We start from the raw sequence: 8,629 nt of genomic DNA on the forward strand, positions 1-8,629 counted from the left end.
GTTCCATGAATCAGCAAAGGCAAATTTGCGCGCAATTGCGCGCGCAGGTGCCCTCTTTTCCATGCAGAAAATTCCATGAATCAGGTTTTATGGCGTTAGCACAGCTTTACCTGCACAAGGACGTTGGAAGAGGAGGATGCCCTGGATAATCCACCATTTTTGGGATGCTGGATGAGGAGTTTTATGGCACATACTGATTTCCCCTGCATGTCATCCTGGACATAACCAGGGAGTGGGAGGATGACCTGGTACCACGCACCATCTGCTCCCGTGCAGTACCTCCCCCTGCCCTTAACTTCCTGGCCACTGGATCATTCCAGCAAATTCCACCACGTACATGCTGCCTTTGCGCACTATTTACACTGCACCATGCTGCTGTGTACTTGTTTATAATGTATGTTCGCTTATAATTACTTTTCGTCACAGCGCTGGGTATTCGATTCCCTTCACGCCTAATTTACTCTGTATCGTGTTGCTTGTTCGTGCTTCCCATCACTCCTAATGACTTTGTTGTATGGTGCTGCACTGCCAGCATGCTTATACCTCCTGTTAGGCCAAGGTACAGCACTTCTAAAGACTACACATACTGATTTCTATCTTCTCTACTACTTGCACAATTCTGAAGAAGCCACTGCTGGGTTGCAGCATCACTCTAATACTCATGTCCTGGAGTCTACTCTAAACCTAATGAGTCATGGCTTTTGGGGGCCGAGGGAATGCCATTTTGGCATGGGTGACAAAAGTATTAGGGCTTCTAGGAGACAACAGGTTACACCATGAAGAGGGAAGAGCAGTGAAAAAGGGCGCAGCCCTGAATGCCTAATGAATGTCTGATGGGCAGTATTGCCTGCAGTACACTTTGCAGAGAATATCAGCATGCCCGATTGTGTTTAGAGGGGTCCCTCAGCCTGCCAAACGGCTCACTAAGAAAAGTAAAACGTGTGATATGGCCCCAACACAAAAATTGCCCTTTCTCAGAAGCAAAGGTTCTTCACTCACATAACATCAAGCATGGGTTTATGGTAACTGAGTGGCGTGTCCAGATTGACCACTGCCAGCATACACATGACTGTTTATAGCACACAGGATACAATGTAACGATTAGAGAGAAAATAATTGAGAAATGGAAATACATTGGCAATGTGAGATACTGAATCAAAGTTACACAGCTGCAAGTGGGCAGTGGTGGGAGTACAGGGTTGCAGGCTGTATTGAATTGTAATGTCTACTCTCCCACCCCCTGACTAATTCACTCTCGTCATAGATCTCCTACCTCCTTACACTACACACACATACCACTCCCCTGATAACAGCCTAGGGCTTAGATATTATCACATTAGCAACCATAGAGCACAAACACCATGGAAAGGACATTTTCACACAGACATTGGCACTTCCCACATGCACCCATCACCAAAAGGTGTATTGAAACTGCCTCACCCACTATCCCACTAATGTTCACCACTCCATCTTCATTTTACCGAGCAAAGTGCATCAAGGCCACTAATAGTGGCAGAAGTGGGCCATACAAACTGCTCAAAATACTGTAAAAACAACTCCTGCTATCATACAGTTTCTATCGTCTTCAATGCTCTCTGCATTGCAGGTAGCGGCCAAACTACACATTCTGCTACATGCACAGTTCTGGTCATCTCTCATGTCTTTTCAAACTATGGTTTACTGAAAGGACATGCATCACACAGTGCTTCTCGGCTATGGCATATGGCAGGAGGGGCTATACAAATAACATTACATTACTGAGCATAACATAGTCTCGGGATCAACTTTTATACCAAACCCATACAGCAACTACAGACACATACACAGAAGATGATAGCAACAGGTTAATAGCTCACCCACAAAAGAAACATCAGGAAACACATGTGAACATGGGAAAGAATATACATAACCAAACTTCACACCACAGAAACCTTTATTCATTAGTGTGAGAGTTTATAACCAATATGTATGTGTGGCAAAAGGACAATATCTACACCCCAACAAATGGCAGCGCAGTCCACTCCCTGCAAGTGGATATCAGCACGAACACGTGCAGGTGATAACTCACAGAAAAGCCTGTGCTATGGCTTGTAACTTAAACGTTGAGTAATACAACTTAATGACTAAATATGTCAGGCACAACAAAAGCAAACCACACACAAATGTGCCTCCTAAAGGAGTACTGCACTGCCAACAAAACACATCACAACAGCAGACATCCCAGAGACCACTCTCAATCTCTCCTTTGCAAATGGGCAGGCCCAAAAAATACTATGCATGCAAAATCTAGGGCAATGGAGGAGAGGTAACATGTTCACATTCGTAGGGATCCAGCATCGAGCAGTGCATATGTAACTGATTGACCACTCACACCACGCATTGCCAAAGCCTGATCCTCTGTAGCCACACCAATATATGACAGGGGGCATGCATCAACCCACCAATGGCAACTATGTCCTGGTGTATTCAGTCCATAGATGCACTAATGCCTTGGTACGTGCTTTCCCTTTTTGCCACTATCTCCTGGTGCATGCATTCCCTCAGTGACAATATCTCATGCTGCATGCCTTCCCTCAGTGCCAGATTAAAGATTAGGGCACTTGGCAGAGCCCTGAAAAACCCAGGTGGGTATACTTAAACTAACAAAAACGTCAGGGTGAGAGGTCACACAGTTCCAACATTATAGCAAATATAACAGTCACTTCTTACTGCAGTATTCTTCACAAAATGTATTTAATAACATCTGGATAATATTGGTGGGGATAGTGCACCCAGAGATGTTTAGTAAAAACAATACATATAGGTATGATCCAGTGTCACGCCACGGGACTCGAGACGGGTTTCAAGAAATCCGCGATTCACCAAGAGTCTCGCTAAAACTAATGTAAGACGGAAATGTAGCAAAAGAATCCTGCATTTCCGACCTGATTCATGCAGAAGGGCTTGGAAGTTACCTTGGCAACGGTGGAAGCCATTGTCAAGGGGAGGGAGTCGGCGTTCAGGAAGCAAACACTAGTCACATGACTTCCTCTTCTTAAACTCCGCCCTGTCCTAAGTTCAGTGCTTCCGATTGAGCTCTTTTTGGTTTACTGCTTCGATTTGTGCCTTGTTGTGATTCTGCTTACGTTTTCTCGGACCTGCATTTTGGATTTCCCTAGTCTGTCTTGGTACCTGGAACTTCTGGTTTTTTCGACTTACGGCACTCGTCCCTGGACTCGCTACTTGTCTGCTCCCTGGTTCTGTCGCCGCCCGCTTGTGTTTTTGATTCGGACTGGATTTTGGCTTGCTGTTCTTGACCCCTCCTTTGTTTTTGACGCCTTTACGGATTTTGGATTTTCCGTGTTTGAGTTCCTTTCTGTACACTCACTTTTGTGACTTCCACATATTCTTGATAACGATAACTTTCTCAAACTCGCTTCCTGCTGCACTGCGGAATAGTATCAGCCTCCGCTGCATTGTGGGATTCAGAGTTCTCAGCCTCAGCTGCACCGTGGGATTCTGCCAGCCTCCGCTGCTACGTGGGAGTGTTGTGTTTCCCATTCTAGCCATCCCGTAGGATTCGTTGAAGACCTAGACCCGGACTCAGCCTCAGCTGCACCGTGGGAGAGATCTAGTGGAACTATTGTGGTATGGTAACTTGTGCTTCATTCTTATTTCCTTTTTTTTTTTGTTTCGGGAAGTGGGTCACCCAAGTCCATACGGGTTAGATAGGAACTTTTCTCTCACGTTTGGCTATCCAAGGGATATTCTTATCTACTCATACTGCTTATCTAACAGAGGGGTTAGGCTATTGGTTGCATCCTTGATCCCTCAGTTTATTCTGTTCTCACGCAGTGGTTTCTGTTACAGGAAATTTCCACGACTCCTGATTAGAGTTCTTATAGTTCTGGGTCTTGCCACTAACCTCACAGGTTAGTGTAATAGATATCTTGCTCGTAATTTTTGCTATAGAATTCACGTTATTAATTAATGTATCTTTCTTCACAGCCATGAGGTCTCCAAGGATTCCAGTCTTTCGATTAATCAATCTTTCTGGATGTTCCTTTGTACATTCAGAGAGGTATATTGATAGAAAGAATTTTTCCTCTACAAGTTTGTGAGGAAGAATTCTGACAAAATCAGAAGCCTCATAAATGGAATCTAACGAGACCCTGGCTAATTTGTTTCAGTTAGTGGTAGATTTGCGCACTGACATGGCTAATGCACATGCCACGACCAAACAACAGATCTTGGAAATACAAACGGCCATGCATCCCCCCTCCCTTCCGGTTCATCCACCTCCATCCACTTCGGGTGTAGGTGCTGCAGCCGCACAGGCCGAGGCAGGGCCGGTTTACGTCACCTCACAGTTTCCGCTAGCTCCTCCTGAGCGGTTTCATGGGGATCCTAAACACTTCAGGACATTTTTTAATCATTGCCGGTTACACTACTTATGTCGCCCAGGATCTTTCCCTGATTCCGCAACTAAAGCAGCCTTCCTGTTATCCCACCTTGGGGGTACTGCTGCAGCAGGGGCTAACCCTTTATTGGAAGAGGGTAGTCCTTTACTGTTTGACTGTGATGCATTAATTGCAGCCATGGGTAAGGCTTTCGATACACGGTACAAGGCCCAGGTTATGGAGTTGGAGTTGTTAAGTTTACAACAGGGGGATTCAACTCTTCTGGCTTATTTGGCCAAGTTTAATCAACTGGCTGCTGAGACAGGGTGGCCAGATGATAAGAAGGCCTCGCTTTTTTACAAAGGGTTATCCGATTCATTGAAAGATACTCTTGCTTTGGTACCAGTCGTCCCAAGTACATTTCCAGGATTGTTGGAACTGGTTCTACAGATCGATGCCCGCAAGGCTGCTAGAAAGGGTGAAAAAAGGGGGTTACCTCCTCCAGAATCAAATAACCCCATTCCAACTGCAGGAGGACCCGAGCCCATGCAAATTGGAGCGGCCACACGGGGACCCCTATCTCCAGAAGAGAGGGAAAATAGACGAAAGAACCATTTATGTTTCTATTGTGGTGCTTCCGATCATCTCCTGAAAGAGTGTACTAAGAAACCCATGAAGAAACAGGGAAACTTGAAAGCTCGACAATCAGAGGAGTAGGTTTGTCGAGCCCTTCTATGTTAATGGACTCCAACTTGGTAACGCCCTTCACTATCACAGTTATGTTCCTGTTTCCCCTTGGGAAATTGGTTCCAGCTACTGCGGTCCTTGATTCAGGTGCCACTGGAAACTATATTGATTCGCTATATGCCAAAGAGCTAGCCTTACCTATTCTTGCGAAGGACAAACCAGTGGCTGTTAATGCTGTTGATGGTTCTTCCTTGTTGTCTGGTATGGTTACCCATCAAACCATTGACCTGGTTATGGAAACTGGCCAGGGGCATACTGAGACCATTGGATTCGATGTCATTTCAGCCCCACAGCTCAAGTTAATCTTAGGGATTCCCTGGCTTAGAACACACAATCCAACCATTGATTGGTTCACAAACAATATTGAATTCTTGTCTGAACACTGTGAAAACCAGTGTTGGCAGTCAAAATCTCCAGTAGATAACCCATGTCGTCCATTGCTGGAGGTTACTTCCACCATCGGAGCAGTGCTCAAGGGGAGCTACCTAAAGAGTATGCTGAATTCCAAGATGTATTTGATGAAGGAAGTGCCATGGTTTTACCACCTCATAGACCCTATGACTGCCCCATAGATCTTATTCCCGGATCCAAGATACCCTCCGGGAGGGTTTATTCATTGACACACAAGAAGGACCAAGTGCTCAAAGAATACATTGATCAGTCTCTTAAGTCTGGGTTTATTTGTCCTTCTCGGTCTCCCGCGGCTTCTCCCCTATTTTTTGTTCCTAAGAAGGAAGGGGATCTGCGTCCATGTATCGATTACAGGGCTCTGAATCTAATCACTATTAGGAATCAATATCCTATTTCTCTAATCTCTGTCTTGTTGGATCAGCTGGGTTCTTCAGCTATCTTTACCAAATTAGATCTCAGAGGGGCCTACAATTTGGTTAGAATTCGTAGTGGGGATGAATGGAAGACTGCATTCAAAGCTAAATATGGCCTTTTTGAATACAGAGTTATGCCATTCAGACTTTGTAATGCCCCTGCTACTTTCCAGTACTTCATAAATGATGTCTTTCATGATATGATCGATCAATTTCTCGTTATCTACTTGGATGACATTTTGATTTACTCAGCTAATTATGATATTCATGTACAACATGTCACCTAGGTCTTACAACGGCTTCGAGAGAACCGCCTGTATGCTAAATTAGAGAAGTGTATCTTCCATGCCACTGAAGTGGAATTTCTTGGGTATGATATCACGTCCAAGGGAATTCAAATGAGTCAGTCTAAAGTCAAAGCAGTGTTAGATTGGCCAATACCTAAATCCCTTAAAGCTCTCCAATCCTTTTTGGGATTTGCAAACTTCTATAGAAGATTCATTAGGGACTTTTCTACAGTGGCGGCTCCTTTAACTGCTCTCACAAGCAGTAAAAAGTCGTTTATATGGGGAGAGGATTGTACTAATGCTTTTGTTAATCTCAAGACGGCATTTACAACCGCTCCCATTCTTCAACATCCAGATCCTTCCCTTCCTTTTGTTGTTGAAGCTGATGCTTCTGACATAGCTCTGGGTGCGATCCTGTCTCAAGAATGCCCAGATACTCATGGGTTGCACCCGGTCGCTTTTCATTCCCGAAAATTAACATCTTATGAAAGCAACTATACCATAACAGAAAAGGAGTTGTTGGCCATCAGGGATGCGTTTATGACCTGGCGACATCATTTATTAGGTTCAGCAGTACCAGTCCAGGTATTCACGGATCACAAGAACTTACTAGCCCTACAATCGATTAAATGTTCCACGGCTCAACATGCAAGGTGGCATGAATTCTTTTCAATGTTTAACTTTACCATAACATACAGACCTGGGTTCTTACACACCAAAGCTGATGCATTATCACGTATGCATGGTGTTCCTTCTGTGAACCGACCCGAGAAGCAGTTGCTTCTACCCCATCAGGTGGTATGTGCTTGTACTCTGAAACCCACTCTTCGTTCTGAACTACTGGTTTGGGTGCAGAAAAGTCCAGACGAGGTTAAACAATTGAGTCTTGATATCGTCAAGGGTCTTCCGTATGTCAAAGGTTTGTTATACTTGCCAGACGAGACTACCCGAAAGAAAGCGGTTAGTTGGTGCCATGATTCGAAGGTGGCAGCACATCCTGGTACTAAGAAAACCATGGATCTATTACATCGGTGGTGTTGGTGGCCATCCATGGGCAAAGATGTTACTGAATACATCGCTCGTTGTTATGTTTGCGCCCAGTGTAAAAGTACCCATGCTAAACCAGTAGGTTTACTTCAATCCATGCCCATACCAGACCAGCCTTGGTATATGATGTCTATGGACTTCATGGTTGAACTGCCTTCGGTGTCCGGTTTTGATACTATTTGGGTCGTCATCGACTATTTTACCAAGTTGGCCTTGTTCGTACCTTGTCATGGGATACCTACTGCTCCGGTGTTGGCGGAGTTGTTTCTAAAGAATGTCTTCCATTTCTTTGGTCTTCCCTCAATTATCATCTCGGATAGAGGTTCACAATTCACCTCTCATTTTTGGAAATCCTTGACTACCTCTTTTGGTATTGATGACAGATACTCTAGCTCATATCATCCCCAGACAGATGGGCAAACGGAACGTTTGAATTCCACCATGGAGCAATACCTAAGATGTCTGACCCATCAATATCAGGACGACTGGCTCTCAGTCCTTACTATGGCAGAATTTGCATATAATAATTCTCTGCACTCCTGTACTCAGTCCTCGCCCTTTTTTGCCTTATTTGGACGTCATCCTAGGTCTTTGCCGATGTCCCCTGTTTGTCCTTCTAATCATCCGGCAGCAGCCTCTTGTGTGGAGAGTTTGGTGTCGATCCGTAGTCAGGTTAAACAACATTTAGAACTGGCTCAGGAATGCACCAAACACTATGCTGATGCTCATCGTTCTCCGGCCCCTAGCTATTCTGTGGGTGGGAAGGTGTGGTTATCTACGAAGAATCTGCACTTGCCAGGGAGAAGGGCCCTCTTGCCTCGTTATGTGGGTCCTTATTTGGTCACTGCATTAATAAACCCAGTGACGGTGCATCTGCGCCTTCCTTTGAAGTGGCGGATACATCCGCTATTCCATGTGTCCCTTCTGAAACCTTTCTACCCAAACACTACCCTGCCTTCACGTCCGCTACCTCTACAGATACAGGGGGAGGAGGAATATGAGGTTCACAAGATCCTCTGTACTAAAGTTTCCAAGGGTGTTCAATTGTGTTTTGTTGATTGGAAGGGCTATGGGCCGGAAGACCGTACTTGGGAACCCGTGGATCATATCCATGCCCCACGCTTGATTGCTGACTTCTCTGGCTTCCCGGAGAGGGGGTCTACCTTTTGGGGAGGGTACTGTCACGCCACGGGACTCGAGACGGGTTTCAAGAAATCCGCGATTCACCAAGAGTCTCGCTAAAACTAATGTAAGACGGAAATGTAGCAAAAGAATCCTGCATTTCCAACCTGATTCATGCAGAAGGGCTTGGAAGTTACCTTGGCAACGGTGGAAGCCGTTGTTA

This window comes from Ambystoma mexicanum, chromosome 5p, assembly GCF_040938575.1.
Source record: "Ambystoma mexicanum isolate Mex_15411 chromosome 5p, UKY_AmexF1_1, whole genome shotgun sequence".
In the NCBI taxonomy this organism is placed as follows: domain Eukaryota; kingdom Metazoa; phylum Chordata; class Amphibia; order Caudata; family Ambystomatidae; genus Ambystoma; species Ambystoma mexicanum.